The sequence below is a fragment of the Carassius gibelio genome, chromosome A19, assembly GCF_023724105.1.
Source record: "Carassius gibelio isolate Cgi1373 ecotype wild population from Czech Republic chromosome A19, carGib1.2-hapl.c, whole genome shotgun sequence".
NCBI classification, from domain to species: domain Eukaryota; kingdom Metazoa; phylum Chordata; class Actinopteri; order Cypriniformes; family Cyprinidae; genus Carassius; species Carassius gibelio.
The window spans coordinates 8,862,352-8,877,908 of record NC_068389.1 but is presented as its reverse complement, the minus strand read 5'-3'; the positions used below and the strand labels follow the sequence as shown (position 1 = coordinate 8,877,908).

The 15,557-nt window shown below is 34.1% G+C and overlaps 2 long non-coding RNA genes across 2 annotated transcripts; both read left to right on the top strand.

The window, feature by feature from the left end:
* The first annotated feature begins 7,849 nt into the window (after positions 1-7,849).
* LOC127935541 (uncharacterized) lies at positions 7,850-8,970 on the top strand. The gene is made up of 3 exons (XR_008148107.1): positions 7,850-8,036; positions 8,148-8,401; positions 8,876-8,970. It is a non-coding gene; the product is annotated as an uncharacterized LOC127935541 (long non-coding RNA).
* An 83-nt stretch (positions 8,971-9,053) lies between these two features.
* On the top strand, positions 9,054-10,751 carry LOC127935543 (uncharacterized). The gene is made up of 3 exons (XR_008148109.1): positions 9,054-9,104; positions 9,233-9,297; positions 10,002-10,751. It is a non-coding gene; the product is annotated as an uncharacterized LOC127935543 (long non-coding RNA).
* Positions 10,752-15,557: the final 4,806 nt, after the last annotated feature.

The following is a 15,557-nucleotide window of genomic DNA, read 5'->3' as shown; positions in this document are numbered from 1 at the left end:
TGTACGTATTTATTTATTTATTTTTTTGCTCTAACAATAATTAATCTATATTTAATTAAATCAATTACATTTTATTTTACATTTGATTTGTCAATTTCTGCATCTAAACGCCTAAAAACATAAAACATGCTCTATTATCCTATTGTTAGCAATTTCTTTATCGTCCAATTTATCTGGTGTACACACTTTTATTTTCATAATAAACTTGTTTGTTAGATTATACACAGTTACAGTGGTCTATAATAAATATTAACAGGTTTTAGTCAAGCTGTTTAGAATGATTGCAGTAGGCTATTTTTTTTAAATGTAAATCCCAAAAAAATAAAAAATAAATAAATAAATAAAAAACATTGGAAAACAATAACTGTTGTACTTTTTTATACATTTTGTATAATTTCATAGTTTATGCATTATAGTTATAAAAACAAATAAATTTAGCCACTCACATAGAAATCTTAGGCCTTATCCTTTTCTGACAGTTTTAGGGATTTTTAAAAATCCCAAAAAACCTTATTTGTGCTGCAAATAATAATTTCAAACTCAAAAAGTAAATAGTCAGTTCATGCTTTATAAAGCCTTGTCCCAATATTAATAGTCAGTAGTAAGCAGTTTATAAATACAGCTATAAATAGCTTGTTTTTGGTTTATAAGCACATTTATTAAAAAGGAGAGTAAAGGGTCAGTTATCTTCCTATGAAAAATAAAAAAATAAAAATAAACAAACAACAACACAGATTGATACAGAGCTCAGAAATTCTATTGTGGATTTATGATAAAATCAGCCTGTAAATTAATTCATACTCCTCCAAGAAGACACAAGTAGTTCACACCAAACTTTTTTTTAACATGAAGCCAATATACTGAAAATGTTAAATTGCGAATGGGTTTAGGATACCTTAAATGGTGTGGCCATAGCGATTTATTAAAGTAACATAAAAAAATACAATAGTTATTTTACTATATCTTTACAATTTTTCATTCTAACTCTTCATATTTTTTTTATATAAGTAGAAGTCCTCATTTGAAGGAAGCACAGTAAGTTTCATAGCTTTATCATTTTCAAGAGCCAGCATAAAATTTAAACTATCATAACATATAAATCAAGCTTGCAATTCTTAGTACCTATAATGGCCACCAGAGGGAGCTATAGGATTACTTTTAAATAATTATTGTAGAAACGAGTATGATTTAAATCATTTATAGAAATCTTTCAAATAAAATAATATGTATTTTAGGAATTTTACTGATAAAATGACCCTCACTTAATTAGAATAACAAGCTGAAGTATTGTGAACTATATATTAAGAATAATTCTTTATAGGCTTTATGGACAGATACGTTTTGAGTGACTCTTGAAGGATCAGCACCACATCCTCTTTTACCACTGTTTAAAGAATTAATCTTACAGAACAGGTGTGAATGAATTTTGGATAGCTTGAATGGTTTTGTCGTGGTGATTTTTTGAAATAATAGTAAAAAAGGAACCAGTAAAAAAAAGTGCAGCTTCTAAACACTTCAAAAAAATGTACACATAGAAGACAAGTCATTCTGAGGAAATATGCATAGTTTCATGACTATACAACATTATATGGATGACAGAAAATTAAAAAACATACATCTGATGTCACTGTGTGTGTGTGTTTGTGTGTGTTTGTGTGTGTTTTAAGTGAATTAGGTGTGAAACTATCAGTGAGCATTTAGTCTCCAGCGCCAACATTTTACAGAACTGCCACTTTCCTGGAGTCTCAGAATTACAATGTGTCAGGTTCTGAGAGATCTAAGATTCCAAAAAATTATTTAATTAGAATACCATGAAGTATTGTGAAATACTATATATTAAGGCTTTATATATAGGCTTAATGAACAGATTAGGGTGACTCGTGAAGGACCAGCACCACCTTCTCTTGTCCGATGGTTTGAGGAATATATCTTCCAGAATCTGGGATTAAGATTTAGGAGCTCATTTTTATTCCACCTCCTTTCCTGAAAGTCTGTCTTGCAGAATTGACTAAAAATTAATCTTCACATTATTTCCTAATTCTTTTGCAATTCTTTTGTCAGTTCTTCTTGACCTGTTTTTCTCTTCCAGCTTTCCTGGACTATTGTATAGCACTTATAAATGATTAAATAAAAAATAGTGGTAGTTATTAAGATTGATATGGTTTGGAATTGGTAAAATGTGCTTGGAAAAAAATCACAATAAAACAATGTTTTAATGTTTAAGTTTGGAATATTAACTGACATGAATGAATGCTATATAAATATTGTTCATGTTAACATAATGTTTATAAATGAAATCTTATTGTAAAGTGTTACTAAAGTTATATATATATATATATATATATTGTTCTGTGAATGTGATTTTAAAGTCTAGATGATTCGGATTAACCCTTTAACTGCCATATCAAGTTCAAGTTCTAGTTCAAGTTCAATTTATTTGTATAGCGCATTTACAACAGCCTCCTGGCTGACCAAAGTGCTTTAACATAAGAGCAAGAATATTACACATACATAAAAATAGACCAGACAAAAAATTTAAAACCACCCATTTCAAAATGTAGCATAACACAGTAGTCAGTACACTAAGGAAAATAAAAAAGTTTTTAGCAAAGATTTAAAAATAGACAAGGAAGGGGCCAGTCTGATCTCTAAAGGCAGGGTATTCCAGAGTCGTGGCCCAGCCACTGCAAATGCACGCTCCCCTCTACGCTCCCCTCTATCCTTTAAAACCTCACTGCCAGAGGGATATTGTGAATGCATGTGCCCGCTGGGCACAGTTTACCTGATGCCACCGGGGTGGTGATGGCATTGGTGGCTTGAGCCCGCCATCGCTGCTTGCAGCTATATTTAGGGCCCGAGCACCGAGGTGCGAGGACCCTCTTGTATCTGCTTTGTTTTTTATTAGGGCTCAAGCCCAAAGGGCGAGAGGCCTATTGTTTTCCTTAGGATTATTTTTTATTATTATTAGGGCTCAAGCCTGGAGGGCGAGAGCCCTATTGTTTTCCTTAGGATTATTTGTTATTATAATTATTATTATTATTATTTATTATTATTATTTTTCTTCAAGGTTTCGGGGGCTTTTGGGACCCTTAACATGCTTAAAAAGTCTTGAAAATTGGCACACACATTGGAACCTGCGGCCATTAGGGCCAGGCAGAGACTGATACACGGGCGTGGCACAGGGGCTCTACAGCGCCCCCTGGAATATGGAGGGCCATATATCATACATACTTGCATGTAGACGTACGAAACTCGGTACACATATAGAACTCATCAATACAAACAACTTTCGTATTGCATATCATTGGCTCCGCCCAACAGGAAGTTGGCTATTTGGGGTTTATTATTCATATTTGTCGTCAAAGTTGTGGGGGCTTTTGGGGTCCTTAACATACTCAAAAACTCTTGAAAATTTGAACACACTTTGCAATCTGTGGCCTTTAGGAGCCTGCAGAGGCTGGGGCCCGGGCGTGGCACAGGGGCTCTACGGCGCCCCCTGGATCACAGTCAGAAATGTTGATGTATAGCTCACACATACTTGCACATATTCATATGAAACTCAGTACACATATAGATCTCATCGTGCCGAACAACTTTCGTATTGCTTGTCATAGGCTCCGCCCAACAGGAAGTCAGCTATTTAGAGTTATGTAAAAAGCGCATGCTCTGGAATTTGAAATACTTGTCATAGGTTTTTTTGCCGATTGCCACCAAACTCGGTCAACGTGATCTCAAGACATTGGGGATGAAAAATTGCCAGGGGATTTTTGATATCTCAAACGGTTTGCTCGTGGCGAGGCGCTGAAATTATGGCGAGAAATGAGAAACAGGAAGTGTCTAATACCATCCACATACATTTCCTGATTTTAATCAAACTTCATCAGATTATTCATTGTATGAGGTCGATCGCATATATGTGACTATTAGGAGTCAAAGTTATAGCGCCACCAACTGGCAGCAGGAAGTGTGTCATTTTCAAAATGCTTTGATTTCAGCATCTTATTTTTACTCGATTAGCTTCAAACTTCATCAGAATAATGTTAAAACACAGCCGATATAAATCTGCTGGGGGGATATTGATATCTAAAAATATTGTTGCCATGGCAACATGTCAAACTGGACTACTTCTCAGGTGATTTTGAGGCATATAACATGCTTAGAATTTCATCAAACTCAGAACACATATCAGTATTTATGATAACTAGACACTGGCAAAAGTACATAAGAGGGCGTGGAAGAGGCACTCTATAGCGCCACCTTTTGTCAAAAGTGGGGGGGGTTAGTTTTAGCTACAGACACCAAACTCGGTACAAAAATTTTTCTTATCAAGACGGACAACTTTCTAATTCACAGTCATCAGCTACGACCAACAGGAAGTCGGCTATTTTGATTTGAATGTGGATTTTTTTTACATTTAGCTGTGAATTAATGCATACTGCTCAGAGGACAGTAACACTATACACACCAAACTTTGTCTACATGATGCCAAAACATTGATGAACTTAAATTGCCAATGGATTTTGGATAGCTTGAACGGTTTTGTCGTAGTAATTTTTTTAAATGACAGTAAAAATGGAATTATCAATTTTCCTGCATTTTTAAATTCCAAACACTTCAAAACTTTTTTTCATACAGATGAAAATGTCATTCTGAGGAAATATGCATAGTTTCATGACTTTACAACACTGTATGGATAACAGAAAATTAAAAAAACTGTCAGACATCTCATCTCACTCTGTCCCTCTGTTTGAGTGTGTGTGCTTAGACTTCCATTGTCTGAGAGAAATAGCGCCCCTACAGGTGCAATTCCCGCAAAAAAAAAGAAAAAAAAGGGAGGAGACTCTCTTTTATTTTCACTTTTAAATCGGTTAAAATACAAATAAATACTTAGATTTAATTCACACTGACAAGCTAAACCAACATAGATGATTATTACCAGGTCATGGCTCATTAATAATGGATGTGTGGTCAGTGATAGTGAGAAATACGAGAGATTAATCACCGCTCTGAGGATGAGCGTGTGGAATGACGAGCTCAGAAAAAAACGAGTTTATTCTTGTTTTATAGCTTTTCAAATTAAAATATTAAAGCGATATCACACAATTCACCAATTAGAACACACCAAGAGCTAAATTCAGATGTTTTTGAACTGTTTGTGTGAAAATGAAATATTTGCGGCTGCCTATATCTGAAATCACCGCTCCGATCAGCGCGTACAGTGTCACGATGTCAAAACAAGCGAATTTATTCTTGTTTAAGAGCTTTTTAAAATAGAATATTGCCACAAATGCACACAATGCACCCATTATAACACAACTAGAGCTTAATGCAGGTGTTTGTGACCCGTTTAAGTGTGCAAGACTATTTGACACCGCGACTGGCAGAATAACATTGATCTCTCGAGCTGCAGGATTCTGCCTTTCGTCGTAAGAACGAACACTTCACGGACAAGATTATTTCAAAATACATAATAGCTTGGCGAATATAAACGAAAACAGCCACGTGAACATAAACTGTTGAGAATATTAAGTGACCGCATTTACCTGCTTCGGTCTTCAATTTTAATCTATACATATAAAAAAGGAAATTCATTTGTCTTGGCTGCTTTTTTTAAATGTGTGTTTATTTATTTACTTTTTTATACATTTTGTATAATTTCATAGTTTATGTATTATAATTATAAAAACATAAATACATTTAGCCACTTACATAGAAATATCTTGGGCCTTATCCTTTTCTGACAGTTTTAGGGGATTTTTAAAAATCCTAAAAAACCTTATTTGTGCTGCAAATAATAATTTCAAACTCATTTGATACTGACCTATGACATCCTGTGACATGATATTATTTGAATTTACATAATCTCATGGATGTAACAGTAAATCTGTTCAGCTCACAGATGAAGAGTAAGCTGCAATGCAAGCAGAACTTTCACAAATGCTTATAGGTCAATGAAATCATTACAAAACACATATAAATCATTTAAGGATTTGATCACACTGTAAAATAATGTCTAATTTGTTAACATTAGTAAATGCATTGGTAACACTTTATAATAACTGCACTCATTAGTAAATAGTCAGTTTATGCTTTATAAAGCCTTGTCTTAACATTAACAGCACATCTATTACAAAGGAAAAGGTCAGTTATCTTCCTAAGAAAAATTAAAATAAACAAACAACAACACATATTGATACAGAACTCAGAAATATTTATTTCAATATGCAATAAAAGTAAACTGTACACTTGAATTATATATATATATATTTATATATATATAATTGCATACGTCTATATTTCATTTTTTTATCAAGTGTATATATATATATATATATATATATATATATATATATATATATATATATATATATATATATATATATATATATATATAGTAGGAGACATTTTGGGGATGGTAAAGGTTTTGTCCACTTGGTGGTGCTGTGGTTATGTTTAATTAGAGCACCTAAGCAAGAACTGTGTGTGTTGCAGTGTTGGTAACTGGGAAGCACAGTTTTTGAGCACATGGCATATTAGCCCGTAAGGTGGATTCTAGTTGTATTCGGTCCATAAGGTATGGCTTTGTGTGTACATGTGAATAAGGAGAGGCCACAAGAAGTTTGAGATCATGTTTAATGGAGCTCAAGAAATAAAGAAAGACATTTGTTATGCATCTACGTCTGTCTTTGTACGTGTTCTACACTTGCTTAATCCTATTATCAACAGCAACGGCATTGGAAAGCTATATATATATATATATATATATATATATATATATATATATATATATGTGTGTAATACAAACATGCGCAATTATACAAAAATCACTTTTTAAAAACTACAACAAAAATTGTTTGGACTACAACAAGCATTTTCCGGGATTTGTGAAATCACAAATATTGACGAATGGGATGTGAATTGGTTGAGCTGCACTAGAGAATGCAACGAGTGTGATATATACGTAGTTGACCATGAAGACTGGAAGAGAAAAAAATAACTATAAAGGCACTTTTCCTTTACTGATAAAATGAGCCAAAAAAAAAGACATTTCACTCAGACTGAAAAAAACCCAAAATTATTAGATCCTCATGAGAAATATTCAAAATTAGATCACTACAGTAATTACAAAGTAAAGACATGACCACTGGACAGCAAAATGCTCACTGGGTCAGAAGGGTCAGAAAGATAAAAAAAACAGGTGGAGAAGAACAGAAACACCTAAACTGCAAAAGAATTAAGAATTAAAGTGAAGAATTAGGTGTGACACTATCAGGGAGCATTTAGTCTACAGTGCCACCATTTTCCAGAACTGCAACTTTCCTGGAGTCTCAGAATTACAATGTGTCAGGTTCTGAGAGACGTAAAAGATCCCAAAAAATGACTTAATTAGAATAGCATGATGTATTGTGGAATACTATATATTAAGACTTTATATATTGGCTTTACACTCTAAAAAACGCTGGGTTGTTTTTTCAACCCAACTGCTGGGTTGAGGCCGGTGGATAGGACTTTTGGATGTTTTAACCCAAGTTTGGGTTGAAAATAAGGTTTAAAAAAAAAAATGTTTAACCCAGCGGACCTGGGTTGAGGACGCGGACGTGAAGGAGAGCACGCACGTCACGTCAAGATCGTACGTCTCCAGTGCGAGCAGCCGCCATTTTCTCAGCGTGATAGAAGCGAGAAGCGAGTGAAAGACTATGGTAAGTAAATATTCAAAATGTAAAGTTATCTTTTATTGTTTACCCGGTTGTATGAAAGGCGGAAGGTTTTATGAAAGGCGGAAACAAAGGAGCTTAACGTTATATATTAAAAAAAAACGGACGCGGTTTTCGCCTCAGACACGGAGGTCTTAACGTTAACTGCCTCATGTAACGGTACTGAACGGAGGATGTACTTTTAATATAACGTCTGTGAATGTATTTTGTCATATTTACATAAGATTTTACATTATCTGTACTTTTTGAGGCGTTAACAGACGGTTATGGTCACGGTTACGCTCATGTGAATTTGTCTTTTTTTTCGCGGTTAAACTGAATGTATGTTTGTCTCCTAAAGGAAACGGCATTGTGTAGTAAAGACTAGCATAATTATTTTGAGGCTGTTGAAGTGGTAACTGTTAAAAGTATGTTTTACATGTAATATTTCAGACTTGTCAAGCTTGTGTCTTCATTGTCCTCGTGCTGAGAGTTAAAGACACAGAAGCTGTTTGTGTGAGGAGTCACAGACCTGTGTGAGGATGAGGAGGAGGTGTTCTTCTGAAGAGAGGGACAGACGGTTTAAGGAGAGCAAACTTCAGAATAACATCAAGTTATCTTTATTTTTACTAAGACTAAAATAATGTTGTTGTTTTTTTAGATGTTGCAATCCAGAGACAAGATAACTTCATTCTTTTGAGACTGATGTAAGTTAAGTTATTATTACTTTTTTTTTTTTTTAGAAAATTAATGTTTATGTTGTGTCCTGCCTGTTAACTTCACATTTTGATGCAAAAACAGTGTGATTTTATTTATATATATATATATATATATATATATATATATATATATATATATATATATATATATACACATATATGTGTATATATATATAATATATATATATATATATATACACATATATGTGTATATATATATATATATATATATATATATATATATATATATATACACATATATGTGTATATATATATATATATGTATGTATATATATATACACATATATGTCTGTATATATATATATATATATATATACACATATATGTCTGTGTGTGTGTGTATACACATGTCTGTATGTGTGTGTGTATATATATATATATATATATATATGTATGTATATGTTAATATTTTATTGAAACCATTGATGTCCCTCTTTGCAGAACTCAAACTAACTGGAGTTAAGGACACACAAGTCTGCTTGTGTGGGGAGGTGGTTTTCTCAGCTTCTTCTGAAGAGAGGGAAAGATCGTTTAAGGCAAGTAAACTTCATAATTTCATGTTATCAGTTGTTGTTGTGTTTCACTAAGAGTAAAATAATGTTTGTTTTTTTGTTTTTGTAGATGTTAAAAGCAAGAGACATGGGAGAGCATCATTCCTTTGAGATTTAATGTAAGTTATTTTTAGAAAATAAATTTTTCTGTTGTCTCCTGCCAGTTTACTTCACATTTTGATGCAACAACAGTGTGATGACGTGCTCATTTCATTAAAACCATTGATGTCTGTGTTTTTTATTGCAGAACTCAAACCAACTTTGGAGTTGTCTGATTTGGAGAGTCATTATTCTTGGTCTTCCCTCTTAAAGGTAAAGTTCACACAAAAAATAATTTACTTGCCCTCAAGTCATTCCAAACCTATAAGACTTTTGTCTGTCTTTACAACATAAATTAATATATTTTTAGTTCTCTCATAATATTTGTTAATCCATTTATAGTTTAGATAATCAGTATTTTCAAGCTTCATAAATATAGAGTTATTGTAGAAGTAAATTCTGATATTTATATATGAATACTTCTTAAATTATATGATAGCAAACATGTATGTTCAAAATAAAATACTGGTCTCCCAGACCAGCAATGGAGGACACAAAAAGAGAATATTAAATATATTCATATGCTTTCCAAAAAATGAGCAGAGTTTGTGTGAGTCTGGAAAAACATGGGGAGAGTAAATTGTGAACATTTTAATTATTTGGTGAACTAACGGTTTGAAGAGCAGCCCTCCACGTACATGAACATTTGTGAGGTATGTGAATGTCATGACTGTTTTAATGTTTCAGTAAAGAAGCTTTCTGAAAGCAATATTTATTCAAACAATATCACCTGTCCTCACACTAGTGCTGCCATTATAGACTTCATGAGAGCTGTGATAGACAGACATTAAACAACCACACAAGTGTTGAAACTTTAAAACAGATTATTTACCTATCCTTACGGATGTGAATACACCTCTACCTGAAAATGAATAGTTTAATTAAATGTTTAATTTTTTCAAATGTGTTTCTCTTAGGCCACTGATGAAGAACAGGCGGTGACTGGGATGAATCCTGGTCAGAGAGGAGAATCTTCTTTCCCCTAAACTGATGCAGCGGTGGTTTTAAAGGAGGACGCTGCCCTGGATGATGTAGAAGATGTCACATGCTGTGCTGATGGGGTTTCTTCATGATTACATCAGTTATGCTAAAGAGATCATGAAAATTGACCGTGATGCATGATCTGTATTCATGGACTATGAAACAGACTGTAAGTGTATAATTTGTTAAAAAAAAAAAGTTAAATGCTTTTTCTGTGTTGTTTAGTTGAAGAGTTTACACTCTGTCATTCATACACCTGCTCACATTCTTTCTCACACACACACACACACATGCGTCTGTTAAATGTTGTAATATCAAAGTTAGTGTTGTGATTTATTTGTGTACTGTCATGCCAGAATAGTTGGAAAAAAACCTAACTAATTGTACATTTATTGTATAAGTGTTTTCATATATTTTTATACAATATATACAATTGAACAAAGTCCAATTTGATCTTAAGTTATATTCATCAAATGTTCAATGCTTTATGAACTCTGTAGCTGTTAATGCCATCCTTTTCTGCATTTCTTCTAACATGTTACTTTTTGACTTTTCTCTTGTTTTTAATAAATATTTTCCTTTTGATAATTATTATTTGTGTGTAAAAGTGATATTTAAAATGAACAACATTTGTAGGTTTAATGCCTAGCTCAATTTGGGTTAATTTTAACGTAGAAATGCATTGTTTCCCCACATCCTTACATTCAATTGGTGGCTGCATTCTGCGAGTTTATTTCTGCCAGCAGGAGGCGCTAAGAGCGGGAGAGGTAGGTTTCTCCGGTAACGGCTGCAGAGCGGCTCTGAGCTCACAAACGCTGCCTTATCAAGCACATGCTAAATGATATCGAACATTTTCTAAATGCAGTAGTTTTCCTTCTGAAATACAGTGATAAAAAACACCCGCTCTGGTTTTTGAAACCCTGCAATATAGTCATTTTAAACCATAAAAATGGCAACCCAGCAGGCTGGGTTAAATATGATAACCCAACTGGTTGGGTTAAAATAACCCAGCGCTGGGTTCGTCCCTTTTTGACCCAGCGCTGGGTTGTCAAAATAACCCAAATTGGGTTGTTTTCAACCCAGCAGTTTTTAGAGTGTATGAACAGAATATTTTGAGTGATTCTTGAAGGACTAGCATCCCCTCCTCTTGTACGACAATTTGAGGAATATATCTTCCAGATAGTACCGTGACTCCCTATATGCAGAGTATGCAGTCTTCATAGGGCACCAACTTCCAGAGGGGACACCATCCCAGTTGCTAAAAAAAACAAAAAAAAAAAAACCTGCACCATTCTCCCATCTGCGCTCGTGATCACTCACACCTCATGTTTGCGGCTGAATGTTCGTAATTGACAGAGAAAAGAAAACTAAAGAAAGTAAAAAAAAAAAAAAAAAAAAAAAAACAGGCATAAATTTGGCTTGACATTGGACATTCGAGAGTCTCAAATTTAGGGACCGTCTCTAAAGTTACATGTGATATTGTTATACACTTTTCTAACGTCAGTAGCATTTGAAGAGAATGACTTACAGTCATAAAAACAACTGTAATTGTTCATCTAGGTGACAGCTATAATGCACAATTAAATTGAATGTTTTATGTTTATTAAAACAAACTGTAAGTCAAATGTAAATAATGCTACTTTTTCACATGGGCTCAAATGCAAATTTGAAGCTCAATAGCATTTGAGGAGAAAGACTTGCAGTCACAAAACAATTTTAATGTGTTAATTTAGGTGTCAGCTACAATGCACTCCTTATAAATTTTTTATAAATGCTTATGCCCGCTGGGCACAGTTTTCCCGATGCCACCGGGGTGGCGTTGCACTGACGGCTTGAGCCCGCCATCGCTGCTTGCAGCTATATTTAGGGCTCAAGCCTGGAGGGCGAGAGCCCTATTGTTTTCCTTAGGATTATTTGTTATTAGGGCTCAAGCCCAAAGGGCGAGAGGCCTATTGTTTTCCTTAGGATTATTTTTTATTATTATTATTATTATTATTATTATTATTATTATTATTTTCCAACGTCTCGGGGGCTTTTGGGGCCCTTAACATGCTTAAAAAGTCTTGAAAATTGGCACACAGATTGGAACCTGCGGCCATTAGGGCCGGGCAGAGACTGATACACGGGCGTGGCACAGGGGCTCTACAGCGCCCCCTGGAATATGGAGGGCCATATATCATACATTCTTGCTCGTAGACGTATGAAACTCGGTACACATATAAATATCATCAATCCAAACAACTTTTGTATTGCATATCATAGGCTCCGCCCAACAGGAAGTTGGCTATTTAGGGTTTAGTATTCAAATTTTTCGTCAAAGTTGTGGGGGCTTTTGGGGTCCTTAACATACTCAAAAACTCTTGAAAATTTGCGCACACTTTGGAATCTGTGGCCTTTAGGAGCCTGCAGAGGCTGGGACCCGGGCGTGGCACAGGGGCTCTACGGCGCCCCCTGGAACACAGTCAAAAATTTTGATGTATAGCTCACACATACTTGCACATATTCATATGAAACTCAGTACACATATAGATCTCATCGTGCCGAACAACTTTCGTATTGCATGTCATAGGCTCCGCCCATCAGGAAGTCAGCTATTTAGAGTTATGTAAAAAGCGCATGCTCTGGAATTTGAAATACTTGTCATAGGTTTTTTGCTCGATTGCCGCCAAACTCGGTCAACATGATCTCAAGACACTGGGGATGAAAAATTGCCAGGGGATTTTTGATATCTCGAACGGTTTGCTCGTGGCGAGGCGTTGAAATTATGGCGAGAAATGAGAAACAGGAAGTGTCTAATACCGTCCACATACATTTCCTGATTTTAATCAAACTTCATCAGATTATTCGTTGTATGATGTCGATCGCATATATGTGACTATTAGGAGTCAAAGTTATAGCGCCACCAACTGGCAGAAGGAAGTGTGTCATTTTCAAAATGATTTGAATTCAGCATCTTATTATTACTCGATTTGCTTCAAACTTCATCAGAATAATGTTAAAACACAGCCGATATAAATCTGCAAGGGGGATATTGATATCTAAAAAATTGTTGGCCTGGCAACATGTCAAACTGGAATACTTCTCAGGTGATTTTGAGGCAAATAACATACTTAGAATTTCACAAAACTCTGAACACACATCAGTATTTCTGATAGGAACTTAAATTGTGAATGGATTTTGGATAGCTTGAATGGTTTTGCCGTGGTGATTTTTTGAAATGACCTTACAAAGGGAATCATTATTGTATTTTTAAATTGCAGCTTCCAAACACGTCAAAGAATTTTTTCATACAGATGAAAAAGTCATTCTGAGGAAATATGCATAGTTTCACGACTTTACAACACTGTATGGATAACAGAAAATTTAAAAACTGTCAGACATCTCATCTCACTCTGTCCCTCAGTTTGAGTATATGTGCTTAGACTTCCATTGTCTGAGAGAAATAGCGCCCCTACAGGTTCAATTCCCGGACTTTTACTTTCACTTTTAAATCGGTTAAAAATACAAATAAATACTTAGATTTAATTCACACTGACAAGCTAAACCAACATATCTGATTATTACCGGTTCAGGGCTCATGGATAAATTATTTCTGGCCAGAGATACGTGAGAAATAGGAGAGATGAATCACCGCTGTGACCACGAGCGTCTGGAGTAAAGAGCTCAGAGAAAACGAATTTATTCCTGTTTTAAAGCTTTTAAAAATAAATTATTACAGCGATATCACACAATCAACCAATTAGAACACACCAAGAGCTAAATTCAGATGTTTTTGAACTGTTTGTGTGAAAATGAAATATTTGTGGCTGCCTATCTGAAATCACCGCTCCGATCAGCGCGTACAGTGTCGAGCTCAAAACAAACGAATTTATTCTTGTTTAAGAGCTTTTTTAAATAGAATATTACCACAAATGCACACAATAAACCCATTGTAACACTACAAGAGCTAAATGCAGGTGTTTGTGACCTGTTTAAGTGTGCAAGACTATTTGAAAGCGCGACTGGCAGAATAACATATCTCTTGAGCTGCAGGTTTCTGTCTTTCGTCGTACGAACGAACACATCACGGACAAGATTATTTCAAAATACATAATAGCTTGGCGAATATAAACGAAAACAGCCACGTGAACATAAACTGGATCTACTGGATTTGAATATTAAAGTGACCACATTTACCACTTGCTTCTGTCTTCAATTTTAATCTATATAAAAAAGGAAACTCATTCGACTTGGCTGCTTTTTTAATGTGTGCGTATTTATTTATTTACCTTTTTATACATTTTGTATAATTTCATAGTTTGTGTATTACAATTATAAAAACAAAAATAAATTTAGCCACTCACATAGAAATAGCTTAGGCCTTAACCTTTTTCTGACAGTTTTAGGGATTTTTAAAAATCCTAAAAAAAAACTTATTTGTGCTGCAAATAATAATTTCAAACTCATTTGATACTGACCTATGACATCCTGTGACATTATATTTATTTGAATTTACATAATCTCATGGATGTAACAGTAAATCTGTTCAGCTCACAGATCAATACTAAGCTGTAATGCAAGCAGAACTTTCACAAATGCTTATGAGTCATTTAAGGATTTGATAACACTGTAAAATAATGTCTAATTTGTTAACATTAGCAAATGCATTGATAACACTTTATAATAACTGCACTCATTAGTAAATAGTCAGTTCATGCTTTATAAAGCCTTGTCCCAATATTAATAGTCAGTAGTAAGCAGTTTATAAATACAGCTATAAATAGCTTGTCCTTGGTTTATAAGCCTGTAAAATCAGCCTGTAAATGAATTCATACTCCTCCTCATACTACTCCATACTCCTTTTTCAACATGATGCCAATATACTGAGATGTTAAATTGTGAATGGGTTTAGGATAGCTTAAATGGTGTTGCCATAGAGATTTATTAAAGTAACATAAAAAATACAATAGTTATTTTACTATATCTTTAAAATTTTTCATGCTAACTCTTCATAATTTTTTATATAAGTAGAAGTCCTCATTTGAAGGAAGCACAGTAAGTTTCATAGCTTTATCATTTTCAAGAGCCAGCATAAAATTAAAACTATCATAACTTATAAATCAAGCTTGCAATTCTTAGTACCTATAATGGCCACCAGAGGGAGCTATAGGATTACTTTTAAATAATTATTGGAGAAACGAGTATGATTTAAATAATTTATAGAAATCTTTCAAATAAAATAATATGTATTTTAGGAATTTTACTGATAAAATGACCCTCACTTAATTAGAATAAGAAGCTGAAGTATTGTGAACTGTATATTAAGAATAATTCTTAATAGGCTTTATGGACAGATACGTTTTAAGTGACTCTTGAAGGTTCAGCACCACATCCTCTTTTACCACTGTTTAAAGAATTAATCTTACAGAACAGGTGTGAATGAATTTTGGATAGCTTGAATGGTTTTGTCGTGGTGATTTTTTGAAATAATAGTAAAAAAGGAACCAGTAAAA